This window comes from Malaya genurostris, chromosome 3 (genome assembly GCF_030247185.1).
Source record: "Malaya genurostris strain Urasoe2022 chromosome 3, Malgen_1.1, whole genome shotgun sequence".
Lineage (NCBI taxonomy): Eukaryota > Metazoa > Arthropoda > Insecta > Diptera > Culicidae > Malaya > Malaya genurostris.
The window spans coordinates 124,709,918-124,729,916 of record NC_080572.1 but is presented as its reverse complement, the minus strand read 5'-3'; the positions used below and the strand labels follow the sequence as shown (position 1 = coordinate 124,729,916).

General features: G+C 35.5%; 1 protein-coding gene across 3 annotated transcripts in view; it reads left to right on the top strand.

The window, feature by feature from the left end:
- Positions 1-19,999, top strand: part of LOC131434611 (pyruvate carboxylase, mitochondrial) — a 39,292-nt gene that overhangs the window by 4,175 nt on the left and 15,118 nt on the right. Inside the window, exon 1 of one of the 3 annotated variants that reach the window (XM_058601496.1) lies at positions 11,337-11,425. The exons of the other annotated variants lie outside the window; for them this stretch is intronic. The gene's annotated coding sequence lies outside the window, so the exon portion shown is untranslated. Of the gene's footprint in view, positions 1-11,336; positions 11,426-19,999 lie in introns of those variants that run through there. 3 annotated transcript variants of the gene reach the window in all.

Sequence of the window (19,999 nt, the reverse complement as noted above, 5' to 3'; positions counted from 1 at the left end):
GATTACTTAATTTGCTATCGTTTTGGTCGTTTTAACGGTTAAAAGATCAAAATCGAAAGCAAAAAAATGCTGATACTGATGGTTTCGTTGAAGGGGATGCTTCATTGTTGTTGGCACCTGTCGCAGGTGTACTAGGGTTGCTTGGGGTTGGTGTGAAGGAAGCACCGTTGTCCTTTGGTGTAGTTGTCTCCTTGTCCAGTTTATCATATGGCTTACCGTAAAGAACAGCTTTTTGGCAATATTGACATATGGCCATCTGATTGTAATAGGTGATTTGCACGGGATTCTTGTATCCTGGCCGAAAGTCACATAAGAAGATATAGGCCTCTTCAAGCGCATGCGTAACAAACGTACGCCATTTAGAATACCGGGGAAAAAGTTTTCCACTTTTCTTTTTCGATAGAGAGAATCTCTTCGTATTGGGACATAGTTTTGCGAATATATGGATCGATGACGCTTGAGGGAAGATCATGCACACGCAATTATATAGCACTATCTTCCATATAAAATGGAATGTTGTACTTAATGTTTTCGTGCTCCACATAGTGCACATTGTTATTGTCTTTTGCGAATTGAATTGCATCTAACTCTTAATAAAACTGGATGTAAACAACATTATTTGTCTTATTGCATAGAAGTGAATGCAATAAGACAAACGTTTAATGTCAAAATGCATTTGCTCCTTAAGTAAACCTTCAAGTTCTCGTATCGAAGGTCGAACAATAATTGTATTCTTTCGTACTGGCGGTAGCTTTTGTTCGTTTGGTTCACTCATTTCGAGATCGTTCTATTGTTCACTACACAATACTTTACTTGGTTTCTTCCGTCCCGCACGTAAGCGGTTTTGTTCGATCGACTGACTTAGATGAGATGTGAAAGAGAACTTAAAATGCACAGTTAATGAAGCCTCCGACCGAGATGATTTAAGAGATTTTACAAAAGCGACACCATTCTGCATTCCCGGAAGAACGATTCGCAGTATGTATGGGCAGAAGTACATTCGGCGTCCCATAAGGGATGCCAAACAATCTGGTAAAACTCATTAAGGTCAATATAGAAAGGATTCATTCACTCCAGGAATTAGCTCCGCATACACAGACTCAACCAAATATGGAGAACCAAATACACGGATGCGTGGATGCGTCAATGCGAGACAGTTACATAATACTGACTACGGCCTAAATAGTGGCCATGTGATAATTGAGTTTGCAATGTCCAGTCAGAGCTCTAACCAGAATACTGCAATGATGCTTGGAAAAATGCACGACACTAGATTCAAATCTGAAAAAAATACGGAGTGCTAGTCGGTTCGATACTAATTCTTGTTTTATGCGTACGTGTTTGATAAATACGAAGACACACATTGAATAGCAAGATTCGAATGTAAATCGTGTACTTTTGGATACAAAAATTGTCGTCTCTGTTAGAGATAATAGCTTAAAAACAGGCAAAATTGGACATTGCTCGTTATTAATGGAAATTTTCGTCTTCGATTATTTGAAATATGTAATTATCGACTATGTACTTAATCCGATGCGTAGAAATATTTCCAAGTAGTAGGTGTAATACAACTGAAAATCTGTTTAAAATTTTATCGCAATTCGTTGATTGAAAGTCGAGTAATCGGAAAAATTCAATGGTGACACTACTAATGAGATGACTTGACACAAATCGTACGAAATATGTTTTCTATTCCAACGTTTTAATAAAAGTGCACTGATCTCAATCAGGTTAGATTTCTTAATTGACAACAGTTTTATGAATTCAGATGGAATTTGTAGACATCAATTTGTAAGACATCAACCAGACAAATTTCCATATGTAGTGGTTGGAATTTAAATAAAACGCATGCCAGATTATGAAATGGTATAATTTTCGATTTCGTGCATACGGCTCTTTTTCACAAAGGTCATTCTGGAGGTCCAATGTTCGACTACTTTCTCGAATATTTGAGGGCGTATTTCAGCAATGACACTTTGAATATTGGTTTCCAAAGCATCAATCGTTGCTGGTTTAAAGTCTATTGGCACTATGCCGGGACGGCCGATCCGGGACGTTTTTTACTCATCGGTGATGACTGAGCTGCCGATGTGTGCATGAATTGTTCTCACCGTACCGACAGTGCGAAAAACTCGGCGAGGAATATCGGTGGCAACCAAATGGATTTTATGCCGGATCCGGCATTCCAATACATCCACACGCCGGCAGCTCAGTCATTACCGATGAGGAAACAAAATTTCCCGGCATAGTGCGAATAGACTTTTATCCACACAAACCAATGACTTCACGTATCCCCACAAAAAATATTCGAGTGTCGTCAAATCATCGGTCCATTTCTCGAAATAATGTCATTGGAATGTTCTTTCAATAAGTCGATTGTTTCAGCCGCGGTATGACAAGTGGTCCCATCCTATTGAAACCACATTTCGTCCACATCCATATCTTGAAGACCTGGCAACCAAAATTCATTGATCATGGTTCTGTATCGATTTCCATTCACGGTAACAGAAATAAGGATCGCACTCTTCTCATTATTGTCGATGGCTTGGCATCCAAAAGAGTGAATGTAGACCGAAATTTGGTAATTACGTTCTTTATGGTGGTATCAAACACCATAAAATTCAAGTAGTGTTGTATAAACAGTTTTAATTGAACACTGATTCTTAAAATAACGATTTTCCACGATTTGGAAGCGTTGTTCTGGAATTAACCTGAACATGATGATTTCGATAGTCCCACGACAAAAGGGCCTAACTGCAAATGAGAGCCTCTCTTTGTTTACTTTCTCTTTTTTTCTTTTTGTACCCCCTCTACAACGTTTTACGGAGAAACTACTGATGCCATTTCTCGTGTCATTGGTTAAAAACATAATATTTTAGTAAAAATTAATAACTGCTTATTATACTTTTAATTAGGTTTTATTGTTATAAAATGGTAACTTTTGTTTACAATACACGCAATAAATTTTGAAGCAGCTTCAAATTTAGCTCATAAATCTTTTCGCAATTATTCTCTCGTTGTAACTGGTTATCTCGTTGTAACTATATGGCTATCGTGGACAGTATCGATGAGGAGAGTTAAATTCAAATGAAAGATCTTATGGGCACATATAGAATTCCTGAATTCCGGATCGGGCTCCCGGTTCCTGAATCACAAGGTGATGAGTGTAGAAAAAAATTCAAACAGTTAAATAAGATTGGTACGAACATTATTCCGATTTGTTGGTCTGGTTAGTTGATGACCAAAGTCATTCATGGATTAATAAGAATGATGAGCCTAAAAATGTTCAGGTGAGTTACGACGATATTTTTGAAAGTTTCTTTGGGGGCACTGCGTGCCGTCGCGTGCCTCACATAAAAGCCCTGTTTATAGTATTATATTGAATATTATAGAAACACAAATTTGTGCTTCTAGTGTACTGTCAGTAAAATGAGTCTTTTACACTTTCCTATCGTTTTCTGATATTTATAAAATAATAAACGCACAAATTTGTATTCAAACAACATTTATGTACACGAAACTAACTCGCCAATATAATCTTATAGCTATTATTAATTTGTACAATATGTCACACGATGAGTGATTGAATATCAAGGTAGTTATCTTTTATCGATCCTTCATGGCTAGCGAAATATTGTAGGGGCTACCGTCACAGCAAAAAGGATGACGATTTCTTTTGTATTCCACCTAACCGTTTGATTTCCGATAACAGTGGATAAAAGCTTGATAAATGAACAACCTGTTTTTCGTATAGTTATATTTACCATGATACTCGCGTGTTTGTCGCTATCATCCCACAAGTTCATAACGTAGTTCGTTGTTCTGTGTGGCGCTAAACTTCAGGGTAAAACATACAATATACTGTAACAAGATATAGCTAAGTCTGTGTTGTTATTTGAACGCACAATTTATTTCAATATTTATATATAGACTTCAGTCAACAAACCGGTTAACCAAGATACAACACGATGTTTTATTATTTTGCTTTGTTATGAGGTGAATCGGTCCGAAACCGAAATCATTTCAACCCACCTAACAGTGTGATAGTAATATGAGTGGAATGGTTTTATGATTGTGTTTACAAAACACGCCACCGTGTTCAGTAGTTAACTGCTTTAAATTTAGTTATACCGGTTTCAACCAGTATTTGTTCTTGACACTCCTGTTTTTGATGATTAACATGTGTAACAAAATGAGTTTATAACAAGTTCAACAAGTGGTACAGCAGACGTTACTTTCATATGCATAACAATTTCAGTCATGTTCAAATCTATAAATAGTGTCAATAAGTTCACATATTTTAGCTCGAAACAAAGACCATTTTGGCCTTTGTCATATAGAAAGGCTATGCAATCACTGTGAAACCCGACTTTTCAACCGAGGCCTGTGTGTGTATGTGTATGTATGTAACAAAAATATGCACTCACTTTTCTCGAAGAAGGCTGAACTGATTTTCACAAACTAAGATTCAAATAAAAGGCTGCATGGTCCCATAACCTGCTATTGAAATTCATTTGGATCCGACTTTCGGTTCCGGAGTTACATGGTATTTTTTTTTTATTTTTATTTTTTTTTTTGAAACGGAAAAACCGAGTTCTACAAACTAAGATTTAAATGAAAGGTCTCATAGTTTCCTAAAATATGCTTGAACATTTTATCCGGTTCCGACGATGAGCGCTTTGTTCTATTTCGTACACGCTATAAAGAAAACGAAACGGTTACGGATGTCTGCTACTAGAGTGTGATATTGGCAAAAGACGGTGCTGCGATTGATAAAAATTTTAGGTAATTTCTGATAAATGTGACCGAAAGAATAGAAGAATGTCAATGAATTGAAATTTATTTGAAAAAATATGCAATTTTCACAACCGGTAGTGCAGTAATACCGTGCTGGTGGTGTAGTGATGTCAATAATAATATAAATAACAATAATATTAATAGTAAATGCCAATATCGATTTTTACAAACTTATAGGTTCAAAAGAAAAGTCTTACTGTTTGATACAAAGCAAAGTCTTGGGATTACGTTCCTTTTGTAGAATTTGGCCTTTCTGTTTCAACAAACTTCGCAACCAATTCATAGTATACAGAATTATTGCATGGCTAGTACTATGGATCCTACTGACACTAAGATCCTTCCAGGTCGGGGCTCGAACGACCTGTTAGATTCAAATTTTTGATTTTGCTATAAGTAATCAGTCACATTGTACTTATTGGCGTATTAACGCTATTCATTTGCATGACTTTCATGAGTTGCCCAGACGAATCATGAAATTTATTTCGTAGTTTAGCGTTTTTGGACAAGGCACTCATTATGCCGTAATATTCAGGCGAAACAATGCACGAACCAAGTCAATGAAGTGCATCCAACGTAGTAGTAGAACAACAACAACATTGAATTCATACATGATTAGTGGCATATTGTTCTTTGAAATTGGAATAAAAAAAAATCTTCGAAGATCGAAGCGTACGCGGTACTCATTTTAGAAAAATGCTGAGATCGAATTATTCTCGCATTGCATGAAGCTGATTTATTCTCGCATTGCATGAAGAACACTACTACCTTCTGTGTTGAAAGAAAATCACACCATTCCATTTTACCGATCGCAAGTAATCGTGACCACGCTCTTATGTAACTAAAATAATGTTAAAATGTTTAATACGTGTTGATATGGAAACTTTTTAAAAATTTCAGTTTTATTACAATCTTTTGTTCGCCGGTGTGCTACTGCAGCATTTTAATCGAGTTTAAATAAATGATCAATGATGATCGATTCAATTAAATGTTTTCTTCCGCTTACGATATTAGCAACCATTTCCGAACATCAACAACATTTAAAGTAGACAAAATACACAAATTTTGAGAGTTAAGTTTTTGAGAGCGCTGAATGATTTTTCGAGCATTCTATTGAAAGCGGTTTGCAAGAATCGAATCGTATGGTGGGCACGGATCATTAAATCGACAAACCTTGACATTGGCACCAATTTTCGCTCTCATGCTTTAAGATGCACTCATTTGAGTGAACAACAGATAATAATCGCGCCGCTCGCCTCATCGCTAACGCATCAAGGTCACACGCATGATAACAACAGCTGGCAGTTAATTCTTGCGTAATGCAAATCTCCTTATGTTTTTTTTTTTTTTAAATAACTATTTATTGGAATATGAGTTAAAATTAAATTATTAAGATTTAAATTGGGTGTTCAGCCACAAGTGGTGACTTTTCAGCCCTGTTATATATATATATATATGATTTGGTTATTACCATGAAGACATCATTTGCTTCCGCAATTCTGAGATTTTTGTGTAGGGAAAATTCTAAACCTACTTGTATTGTGTAATGGGGAAAAGGAACTTATATACTAACTTACTAACTAATACAGAGAGCGAATCGATTCAATTGAAGATTGCATCGATTTTTGTCGGAATTTGCTTATAATATTATGTGACATTACATCTAATGGTTCTATATTTGTGAGTCTGTGTAACTCATTTGTACTAAACCAGGGAGGACGCTTCAGAATCATTTTCAGAATTTTATTCTGAATCCTTTGAAGCGTTTTCTTCCTGGTGGAACAACAGCTTGACCAAATTGGTACCGCATAAAGCATGGCTGGTCTGAAAATTTGTTTATAAATTAACAATTTGTTTTTTAGACAGAGCTTAGAATTTCTGTTTATAAGAGGATATAAACATTTAATATATTTATTACACTTTGCCTGGATTCCTTCAATGTGATCCTTGAAAGTGAGTTTTTTGTCATACGTTAAACCTAAGTATTTAGCTTGATCAGACCATGTCAATTCCAAGCCATTCAATTTGAGAATGTGATTATTGTTTGGTTTAAGAAAAGAAGCTCTTGGCTTGTGAGGAAAGATAATTAATTGCGTTTTTGCTGCATTTGGTTTAATTTTCCATTTTGACAGATAATCACTGAAAATATTTAAACTTCTTTGTAGGCGACTGCAGATCACTCTTAGATTTCTACCTGTGGCTAACAGACTTGTGTCGTCACAGAATAGCGATTTCTGACAACCAACGGGTAGATTTGGAAGATCAGAAGTGAAAATATTATACAAGATTGGAGCTACACTCGAACCCTGCGGAACACCGGCTCGTACGGGTAGCAATTCAGATTTACAATTCTGATAGCTAACCTGAAGAGTACGATCAGTTAAATAATTTTGAATCATTTTGATCAAATAAATAGGAAACTGGAAATCAGACATTTTTGCTATTAAACCTTTGTGCCAAACACTGTCGAATGCTTTTTCTATGTCTAGAAGAGCAACTCCAGTGGATAACCCAGAAGATTTATTTGATTTTATCATGTTCGTTACTCTGACAAGTTGATGAGTAGTTGAATGTTCATGACGAAATCCAAACTGCTCTGGTAAAAAAATTGAATTCTCATTTATATGAGTCATCATTCTTAACAAGATAATTTTTTCAAAAAGTTTACTGATAGAAGAAAGTAAGCTAATTGGGCGATAACTTGATGTTTCTGCTGGGTTTTTATCAGGTTTTAGGATAGGAATTACTTTAGCGTTTTTCCATCTTTTTGGGAAGTAAGCTAATGAAAAACACTTGTTGAAAATTTTAACCAGGAGTCTCAAGGCAACATCGGGAAGATTTTTAATAAGAATATTAAAAATTCCATCATTACCAGGAGCCTTCATGTTTTTGAGTTTCCTAATAATTGATTTAATTTCATCAAAATTCGTCTCAATAATGTCATCGTGTGATAACACTTGGGTTGAAATATGATCATATTTCAGTGAGACTTCATTTTCAATAGGACTCACAACGTTTAAATTAAAATTGTGGACACTCTCGAACTGCTGAGCTAGCTTTTGAGCTTTTTCACCATTTGTAAGAAGTATTTGATTTCCTTCCTTGAGAGCAGGAATTGGTTTCTGAGGTTTCTTAAGAACCTTAGAAAGTTTCCAGAAAGGTTTAGAATATGGTTTAATTTGTTCAACTTCTTTAGCGAAATTTTCATTTCGCAAAAGAGTAAATCTATGTTTAATTTCTTTTTGTAAATCCTTAACTATGTTTTTCATAGCAGGATCACGAGAACGTTGATATTGTCGTCGACGAACATTCTTCAACCGAATGAGCAGTTGAAGATTGTCATCGATGATAGGAGAATTTAATTTAGTTTGAGCTTTGGGAACTGAAAGATTTCTAGCTTCGATAATATAATGATTCAAATTATCAATTGCTGTGTCGATGTCCGCAGAATTTTCTAAAATAGTTTCATGATCCACATGATTTTCAATGTGAGATCTGTAATCCAACCAATTAGCTCTATGATAGTTGAAAATAGAACTAATTGGATTAATTATAGCTTCGTTGGAAAGTCTGAATGTTACAGGAAGATGATCTGAGTCAAAATCAGCATGAGTAATCGGTTCACTACAAATGTGACTTTGATCTGTTAGAACCAGATCAATTGTAGACGGGGTTTTCACGGAAGAGAAACAAGTAGGATTACTGGGATGAAGAACTGTAAAGTAACCAGCTGAGAGTTGATTATGAAGTATTTTACCATTACTGTTATTTTGCCTACAATTCCACTGGACATGCTTAGCATTTAAGTCCCCTATTACGAAAAATTTCGATCGATATCTTGTAAGTTTTTGCAAATCGCCTTTAAAGAAATTTAATTGTTCGCCGGTGCATTGGAATGGCAAATATGCTCCAGCGATGAAATAAATTCCATGAATGGTTTCAACTTCGATTCCCAAGCTTTCAATAACTTTAGTATTGAAAGAAGGTAAAATTCGATGTTTAATTTGCCGTTGGACAAAAATGGCAACTCCACCACCAATTCCAGTAAACCTGTCAAATCGATGAACCACATAATGTGGATTACTTTTCAATTTTACATTTGGTTTAAGAAAAGTTTCTGTCACAATGGCAATATGAATTTTGTGAACTTTGAGAAAATTATAAAATTCATCTTCACTCGATTTCAAAGATCGAGCATTCCAATTTAAAATATTCAAATAATTATTTAACATCACTGCTAATTTTAAATTCATTATAATATTATTTGCAAATTTCCATCCGATTTGAAATGCTTCAAAAAGTGATGAAGTCGAATTCATTTGGATGATCATTTGAAAAAGTTGATCTTGTAGGTAGATCATTTTATTTTCAGTTATATCGCCTAAATCGACTTCATTTAAAGAAGCGAATGGCATTGAAGGAATATTTGTAGGTAGACTGCCATTAGAAGAAGATAATTTGGCCGGTCTACCTATTAATAAATTGTTTTCGTTAGAAGAAGAACTGCAAGGCGGTCCTGTGTTTTGATTATTTACATTAGAAGAAATAGGAGATAGATTTCTACCTAATATACCAGCATAACTGACATTAGAAGAAGATGATGACGAGGTCGATCTACCTGTCAATAAATTGTTTTCGTTAGAAGACGAATTGGCAGGTGCCTTAGAAGAATTTTCAGGTATGTTCTGTAAATTTAAGGTCGTTGATTTGACTTGTTGTCTAAGCGAACGAGCGTTTAAAATTTTTTCCCTGACAGGACATTTCAAATAATTGGATTTATGATTTCCATTGCAATTTGAACATGAAAATTTATCAGTGGTTTCATTCATTGGACAAACGTCTTTCGAATGCGATTTACCACAATTCAAACACCGTATATCCATATGACAATTTTTGGTTCCATGGCCGAAGCCTTGGCAACGACGACATTGCGTTAAGTTTGCAATACGATTATGCCGTTTATAATGTTCCCAATGAATTTTAATGTGGGAAATGAAACGTACTTTTTCTAAAGTTTTCAAATTGTTTACATCACTTCGATTGAAGTGTATTAGGTAAAGTTCATGGGAAATTCCAGAGCGTGGTTTAGAAGTACCATTCGCTCTTTTTTTCATAAGTATTACTTGGGAAGGGGCAAAACCAAGCAATTCTTTTATTTCATTTTTAATTTCATCAATACTTTGATCATTTGATAATCCTTTCAAGACAGCCTTGAAGGGTCTGTCTGATTTTATATCATATGAATAAAATTTATGAAGTTTTTCGGACAAATATCGAATAAGACGTTCGTAATCTTCCAATCCATCCACCAAGACTCGACATTCTCCTCTTCGTCCGATTTGAAATGAGACTTTTACTTCCGGGAGAAAAGTAGAAAGCTCAGTACGGAATGCTTTGAAGTCGGAAATCATCACCGTCACTGGTGGCATAGATTGATGTTTCTTCCCAGAACGACAAGCGTCCATTTTGGGAATTTTTGAAGAATTTTCTTCTATGTCGCTACAATCGGATTCAGGAAGAATCTCGTAAATATTGTTAGACGGCATAGGATCAACGGAAGGGAAATCCGTCCGTTGTCTTTTATTTTTACATTCAGATTCTATAAGATCGTGAATGTTATTAGAAAAATGTTGAATAACGGATTGTGATTTATTCCGTATTGAATTATTTTTAGCCTTAGGCTTGTTGCCTTTCCGGTTGGACGCAGGCATTTTTGAAATTAATGAAATTTTAAATTAAATTAACTAGGCTAAATTAGTCTTCGATTAGACTCCTAGCTAGCATTAAAAAAGGCTGATTAATTTCTTAGTCACTCTAATATCACTCTTTGTATCACTTAGTCACTCTAATATCACTCTTTGTATCACTTAGTCACTTAGTTAGTGATTCAGGTAGCCTTGAAAAAGACTGAAGCCTTGAATCAATGAAACTCTAGGTAGCCAGAAAAGAATTCCAGGAGCCAAGAGCTATACGCGTGCGGTGCGAACGACTGTTCAACACCGACTGGTCTCCTTATGTTTATTATTCAATTATGGTGATAACCATAAAATGAGGACGAAAACAATGGAAAAATAAACCAGAATTATCAATGAGTATTTGAATTCGCGTACACAGTGCCAGTTGAGTTCAACTTACGTAAACAAATAAGTAGTCAATCAGAAGATATTATTTAACTTCGTACTGTTCTGTTTTTTTTGTTTCGATTATAGAGGATATAACCTTAAGGTTAATCGCGGAACAGGAAAGCTTTCTGACCCTATGTGCGGGGTTGGGAATCGAACCCAGGTGGGCTGCGTGAAAAGCATCGACTAACCCATAACGCTACACCCGTCCCATTTCATTATTGTTGTTGGTTTCGATTGACTAGTAATGTTGTGTTTTGGGGGCAGATTTTCGAAACGGATAAATTATTTTATTGAACCGAAACGGAACATGCTGCTGATCTATATACCCTTCATCCGTTTCAAACACCGTCAACTCATAAGGTGATTGTGCGATAACCGATGCTCAGTTAACCATGAAGTAAACTGCCGCTAAGAAAGTCGGTCAGTCTTACATTTGATTCGGAACAGAGCGCATCGTGATTTATTCGTCTTCATCGGACCGGGTCATATTTTCATAGATAAATAAGGTAGGAAACAAAAAACTACGTAGGGATTTAATTGAACTCGAATTCAAAGTTTACTGTACGATTTTGAATCGCACACAAAAATAGTAACAAATAATGATTTAATCGTTAATCCTTTTGAATCTCAAATAAATGACTACAATGAATTCGATTAAATTCTTAAAAGTGATATCAAACTTACGATAAGAAGAATGTCATTGAAGAGGTTGCTTATCATTAAGCAGAAAATAAAATAAAAAACAAAGATATGGCTCAGACTCTTAAGATATCGTTATTACAGTAAAATTAATATGATAAAACCGTTGACAAAATGATAATGAACTATCACATTGTCCTGTGCACATTCTCTAATTAAGCTGAAGCATATCATAAATCGTTTATCATTCGGTTCTTTCATCAAAAATGCTATTTTATAATGCAAATTAATACCGTGTACATTCCGCTTCCAATGGTCGAATCTGGAAATAAAAACTGATAACGTGGATTGACCTATGATCCTGTAAACGTATTGCAATATATCAACCAAAGGTTACTCTTATATTGATAAAGGACTTTGGAACAGTGATGCAATGAAAAACGCGAGTGATCCTTATCAGTTTACTGTAGTTTTTGTGAGAACGTGCCTCATGCATATAGCCGCATAGAATAAAATCTTGTACTTTTTTCCAAGTTTCAAGATTTCGGGATGCTGAAATTTGATTTGATCATAACAATGAGAGATAAATTAATGTAGATTGATTATTGAATTCGTATCTATTAGCTCGATAGTCACTGCACCTTGCGGAGGAATTGTGAAAAGGACAATCGACATTAAATTAAAACCGTGTGGTGATAGAGAGGAAACAGTGAACATTCCATGTGTAGTGAGGTCACTCTCCGGGTAAGACAGACTTCAACACATCGATCCACCTATGATGTGCAATATACTTCCTGAATAGTAGTTTTCAATATCACGGGAGTGAACAAAACAAGGCATAAAGAGTAGTTGTAATGATTATTAATTATGTCTAGGTATACTTAAAACATTCGATTGTTTTCTGTTATATGAAAGATGAAGATCGGGTTATGCAGATATTCTATTGAAAGTTCACTGTAGCCCAAAGATGACATTCTTATTGGTATGGTTTAAGTAGGGTAAACGAATAAATATATTACTCCGAAGTGCTTCAATTCGAACAATTAGAAAAGTTTCACTGAGTAGTGCAGGGCAGTCGAGTTTGTCATTCAAATCGACAAATCGTTCAAATCTGCGCTGTACTGGTTCAATATGCTAGGAGTCATTGAGGTAATGAATGGACTCCGTACAATTCCTGACTATTCTCATTAAAAATCCCAATGAACAAAAAGCTCATTCCAAGGGAAAATTTACATCAATGCTGTACAGGGGAAAAATCAAAGATCCACGATGGTTGTCCTGCAAAAATCATGATGAACAATTTTCTTGTTGTTCTAAGTTGTTTGCTGAAGATATTGCATAAGCCCGCAGGAGTTGAAAGTCGACTAACAATCCACTCCCGCAGACTTTTCCCTCTGAATGAATAAATAAATATTAATCCAATTACACATGTATTCATCTGAAATTCATTCATACAAAGATAACATTATTTGTTCTTAAAATATTCTTCCTACAGTTAAATACACGTGGTAACGTGATATTTCCGTGAGTATTGCATATTACATATTACATATTGCATGGAATTCAAAATGTTTAGAAGTATTACATCAATACCTGCACCCTAAACTGACTCAGGATATGAAATGATTAATAGTACAGATTGTAATGCCCGCGTTAGTTTTCCACTTATTACTATTATTAACCGAGGAATTTCTGCATCGTCAAAAGTGTCACAGGAGAAGACTAGAGTTAATGGAGCGAAAATATCAGGATCAATCTTGATATATAATATTATCTATTTTTACTCACGTGCAATAGTCATAGCCCATGAATATTGTCACTAGGAGAATAAATGAATATACTAATCACCAAAATATCAACCAAATTTTAAAGAGGGGTGGTCAAATAATAGATATTTTTCTAATCGAATTTCCATACAATCCGAGAAAGATTATTGCATGCATTGGAAATATTACGATAGTATAAATGTTAACTTATTAATTAAAGGTGTTGTTGGCGTAAATTGATAAAAAATATCCTTTTATAGAACACACTATATAGTTTTTGTCTTCTAATCCAAAGTAGCAAATGTAACTTATTGAAATTTCAAGATATTCTACAATTGTTTTAGAATTGTTATTTATGTTAGATATGTTAAGAAAGATTTTTAAATATATTAAAATCGGTTGTGCAACTTATCACTGTTAAGTTTCACAATACTACCGTAAAATCACTGTAGAACAACTTTGAGTACATCTAAAACAATTGTGCAGCAAATCACCAACTTGTTCATGATTCACTAGCAATTATAGAAGTTCTACAAAATAAAATCACATCGTTCACTGTTGTTGGTGACTGTTACAGGTGTACTGGGGTTGCTTTGGGTTGGTGTGACGGAAGCACTGCTGTCCTTTGGTGTAGGTGTCTTCTTGTCCAGTTTATCACATGGCTTACCGTAGTGAACAGCATTTTGACAATACTGACATGTGGCCATCTGATTGTAGGGATGGTACTCGGAAGGGAAAGTATCGATACCTACGGTATCGGGATACCGAAATTTTGGGTATCGATACAAGGTATCAAAAGGCAATAAAGTATCGATACCTGTAAGTATCAATTGATACTTGCGCAGCAATCATTTCCGAATAAAGTAAAATTTTCGACTGTGGCGTTATTTTATGATGTACAGAAAGGTTTTTCCATAAATTTGTTATGCCAACAGAATACGCATATTTCTTGACACATATATTGCATTTCGCCTTTCGCGACTCTTGGCCCACGTTAAAGAATTTCCACGAATTTTGCCACGTCAAAGAACCACGTCAAAAACCACTTTGTGTTGGAGCCATGATGATTTCACTTTTTTTCAAAAATTTTCATGTCATAACCTTTATGTCGATACACGAATACTACACTAAAAGCCAATTTCTATTGAACATTAAGGGTTCTGTTGGTTTGTGCAAAAATCACATATTTTGTTTCTGTTTCCTTGCGTTTTGCCTTCGACTGATCAGTGCTAAGCTAGTGGTTTAAATTGAACTGCTAGACGCGAGATGGCAGTTAAATTTAAACTACTTTAAGCACTGATGAGCCGCAGGCGAAATGCGAAGAAATAGAAACAATTCCTGTTGCTATTACTATGGGACCAGGGACGGACGGAACGGAAGCACTAGGCTCGCGCATGTATTGGTATGACGTAGACTAGTCGTCGTTGAAATTCGTTCTCAACAATCTTGCGTCGCCCCATAGGCGCACTGAGAGAATGTAATGAGTGTGAAAAATTTAAATGATTGAATCTTCTGAAAGTATGGCCTTTATGTGCGTGTTTTGTTGATGGTTTTCTCTCATCGCACTCTCTTTCAGTGCACTTGTGGGACGAAGCGAGATTGTCGAGACCGAATTTCAACAACGGCTAGTCCACGTCATACCAATCCATGCACGAGCCTGGGACTTCGTCGAAGCCAAGAAATAAAGTTCTACTGGGGACTGATATAGCGTGATGCCTTTCACGCAGCCCACCTGGGTTCGATTCCCAGTGCTTTTTTGTGAGTGACGATGAAACACCGAGCACTCCTATCGTGCATATTCCACCGTTCACTCTTTCGTCGGCCAACTCATTGGCGTGCATACTTTTACTGAAGGTATTCCCCATAGATAGTCACACTTCTGCTCCCACTCGTACTCTCATACCACATTTGGTTTTGATCCAATGCTTAATATACAATCTGATCAAGCTCGAAGCATGTTTTATACAGCAGTTTCAGAAATATTTACTCTATTCACTTGATTTCATACACAAAAGTAACAGGAGCGCAGTACTTGGCTAAAGCGAACACAAACAAGCGTTCAAACCCGCCCGGTGGCAAGAATAGAGCGTTCTTTAAATTTTTCGCAAAAAAGGTGTCAATGTTGCATTAGATTAATGCACCCACGCACTACTAGATCATCTAGAATAAAATTTATTCCTTTCTTTCGTAATTGGCAATTTTTTAAGATGGAAGTTTTCAACGGTACCATATGTCCATGTCAGATTCAGCATAAGTTATGCATTAGGACTTTGTTTAGCATGTATTACTATCATACAGAAGAAAACATTACTCGATGAACATTAGGAAAGGTCTCAAGAGCAAATTATAGTTGTTCTCTTTGTTTACTTTCTCTTTCAATTATTACGGCAGAATCCAGTAATTCCCAATCAATTCTACAATGCATATCGAAAGTTGATGGTTTTTGTCATTATCCTATGTGAAGTGGTAATTGCTCTATGCATCCCCACTTGGTAGCGGTCTTTTATATATTTTCGAAGGATCAGCCATACTCGTGCGGCTATCATGATGCTACTATACACTTCGATTTACTAAAATGAAAACTAACCTGTGCACCCTACTGCTAACGTACTGAAGGAGTGCTTCCTCTTTGAGTGAGTACGGACATGATCTGAAATAGAGCGAGCTGACTCGGAGCAGTAACCAACTAGCAGTAAGTGTTTACTCCTACTGACTCTCACTCATCGTACCCAAGAAAAACATCTCTCATGTTTAAAATGCACCTTTTTTTGAGTGACTCATAAGCGTGCGCGGAGGAGTGCGAGTAAGATAGAGTACGTCGCTCGAGAATGTGCTTCATGCACTGGGTTCTCGCTCTATTAGCAGCACTGGGAATTGACTTTAATTCGTTGCGATACTGTAAGTATCGAAACCAAAAGTATCGATACTAACAGTATCGCTCTGATGTGATATCGATACTAAAAATACCCGATTCTTGAAAAAAAGTATCGATACCTCAAAGTATCGACTCGGTATCGCACATCCCTATCTGATTGTCATAGGTAACAAGTGATTTGCACGGAATTCTTGTATCTTGACCGAAAATCACATAAGAAGGTATAGGCTTCTTCAAGTGTATGCGTAATACACGTACGCCATTTAGAATACCGGGGAAAAAATTCTTCCACTTTTCTTTTTCGATAGAGAGAATCTCTCCGTATTGGGACATAGTTTTGAGAATATAATAATCGGTGACGCTTTAGTGAAGATCATGCACACGCACTTCTATAGCACTACCATCCATATATACAGGAATGTTGTACCTAATATTCTCGTGTTCCACATAGTGCACATTGTTATTGTCTTTTGCGAATTGAATTGCATCCAACTCTTTATAAAACTGGATGTAAACAACATTATTCGTCTTATTGCATTGAAGTAAATGCACACGTTTAATGTCCAGCTGCATTTGCTCCTTAGGCAAACCTTCAAGTTCTCGTATCGAAGGTCGAATTTTGCACTGCCTGAAGTCAACAACAATTGTATTCTTTCGTGTCGGCGGTAGCTTTTGTTCGTTTGGTTCACTCATTTTCGAGGTCTATTGTTCACTACACAATACTGTACTTGGTTTCTTCTGTTTCCAACGTAAGCGGTTTTGTTTTATCGACTGACTTGGATGAGCTGTAAAACCGAACTGAACTATAAAAGTTGTGCAACTTATTAAAAAATTTCAAACGGCTGTCATATTTGTATCGGGAACAATACATGTCGAAATTACTATAAATCTCTTGTGGAAAAAATTAGCGAAATGATACTTTCCACAAGGCAAACAGTGATAAACCGAATTGAGAACCTTGCTGTCAAAAATATGTTTCTGCTGAGTCCGTATAGCTTTGGCTGTATCATGAATTTTTAGGTCAGTGTGTGCAGTTTTGTTCAGTTTTAGGAAAACAATGATATATAATTTAAAAACTTGCAACAAAGTTGTGCAAGATTTATCTGTTTGAAATGAACACTAAACTTGCAGACTTGAGAATAATAATAATAGGTACTGAAATACACACGGAACGACCGAAATTAGCTCTGTGCCTAATTCGTATTACTGTTTTTGAATTAGTTGATTTTAACAACAAAATTTCCAAAATAACTATGAAATTAGTTAAAATTGAGAATTTACTTTGCTGGAAAAAAACTCTTACTTTTAGAGATTTCGTTTAGTTGACGAATATCCTGGACAAAAACCAGCAATATTTCAATCCAACACGAAATTCTCATTGACAACTAATTTGTTATTAAAATCAGAAAATTTGTTTCTATTTATCTATCACCATCATTACTGAAGGACAGCACAAAGAACACAAAAATGAAATTGGTTCAATTAACAAGTTTATTAGTCAAAAACCCATGAGAAATGTCAAAGCAAAACAATCCATTAAAAAGCTAAAAGGGACAGTCTTGTTGAAACTGCTTGCAAATTGTTTTGATGTTTTTCGTATGTGTTACGATATATCCATATATAAATTTCTGATTCGATTTGTAAAAATGACGTAAACTCTTAGTGGAAAGTGTATTTATTCAGAATTTGTGTGCATTTGAAGCGATTGTGCGAAATAATGTTTTTGCGCAGAACAGTGAAGTGAGTTTCGAATGTTGCACTCTCATTGTATATGTCAAATGATGTTTTTTGTATCTTCCAAACTTCCGGGCTACGCCGTCCGATGTATTACTTGTATACGGTTTTTGTTTTCAGATTGCTCAAAGTTTTAGTGAGAGAGTCGATTTCGCGAAGTCGAATGAAGAAAGCAGCGGTTTAGAAGAAAAATTTTCAAAAAGAAGTTTATGTTTCGCTTATGTCTTTTTCTCCAATACAACATCGTATTTATACCTGCCAATATAGAAAAGACTACCGCGACTGAAATATTTTTCGGTAGTAGTGTGCCATCTAGTGGCTAGTAGTCATTACGGTGTTAACGTTTTTTTCGGTGACAGTGCGCCACATAGCTGCAAATTGCAGAAGCCAATTCAGCCATTCATGTTGGTTGAAAACAACGTTTTAATTCTCTAATTCAACTAAAAAATTAGTTGAATGGAAATGAATTGTGCCTTAGCTAAGAAATGACAGTACGTTGAATTGGAGAATTCAACTAAAAAAATAGCCATTTCAATAAATATTTTATTATTATTAAGGGAATCAGAAATAAAAAATCTAAATTAGCAAAAGTAAGATTTTTTTAGTTGTCTCAAAAAATAACTAACAAAAATCAGAAAATCAACTAATTTTTTCGCCAAAATGCTGATTTCGGTCTTTCCGTGCAGCATTACATACGCAATGAAAACAAAAATCAATCAAATAATTTGTATTCGGTTTTCATCTCGCGAAAAAAATGAGCAGACATGACATCACTTTTTAAAGATATTGAGAGAAAAGTTAAGTTCAACATAGTTTCTCTCATAGTTAAATATTGCCGCTTAAGAGCTGAGGACAGTACCGTAAAGTGGTAGGTTTTTTGCTATTTTCCCCTTTCAAATTAAATTTTCTTGGAAACGGTGCAGAATATAGAAAAACCCGCCTGACCCGAAATTTAGTTGAGAAAATTCTGTGAAATTTTCAGAATGATTCATTGTGGTTAGCGGTCGTGTTGTATTTTTTCTGACTGAAGAACTGCTGAAAATTAGAACGCTCGAAAGTGCATACCTTTACTTATTCATCGAATATCTCGGCTTTGAAGGCTTGTATCATAAATCTACCGTGACAAAGTCTAGATAATTTAGTTTAGATGCGATTAGTACATAAAAACATATATGTTATCGCGATAAAAAGTCTTGTATTTTTCTGTGAAACAAAGTCAGTTTCAATGCATCCGTCATTTTTTTTCGCTTTGGTTTCCTGATAGCATTCTGAAAAAGGAAAGAGAAATAAAATTGGCTCGACAAGGCTGCCAAACACACATATATTCAATCTTTGTGAAAGTTGAATATTTTTTCATTGTTCATTGGAATCCATGTAATGTCCAACCCATACGATATATAAATGTGATAAAACTTCTCATCAAAATAATAAAATGTATGCTGGCAACCCGGCACAGTTTGCTCATATATGAGAGAGTACAAGGGAAATACGATGCGCAAAGGGAATTGAGCGAGCCACGTGGTCGATTTAAAACTCAACACGTGACCCTCTGTCCTCAGACCTTAGACTTGTTGTTGCAACTCCAGCACATGGGCTTATCCAGTGGTTTATCTAGGGAGCCTCGGGCGCCAAATTTCCTCGGTACGCCACTGGGCTTATCAAAATAATACCTACTGTGCGTATCACAAAAGTCGGGCCCACTAAGATAAATGACTATACTGTATTGTTGTTTATTGAACTAGAAAATTTAAACTGATATAAAAAATAAAACGTAGAGCATTTCTTTCCGAAATATTAACATGTTAATGTTTCCTGTTTATTAGATAATATAAGTCCTTACGTTGCGTGAACCATTTTCTATTCAACTTACTGTTACCATCGATGCCATATGGAAAATATTATAGAAAAATTCATTTCGAGATTTCTCAGGTTCAATAATACATTAGTTATTAGTTAAAAATAGACAGCTATTTTCACAGAAATTGGTGTACAATCATCAAAACACGTTTATTCAAAGGCGCTTGAAAATTACAATACATGTTTCACCATAAAAATGCAGCTCGTTG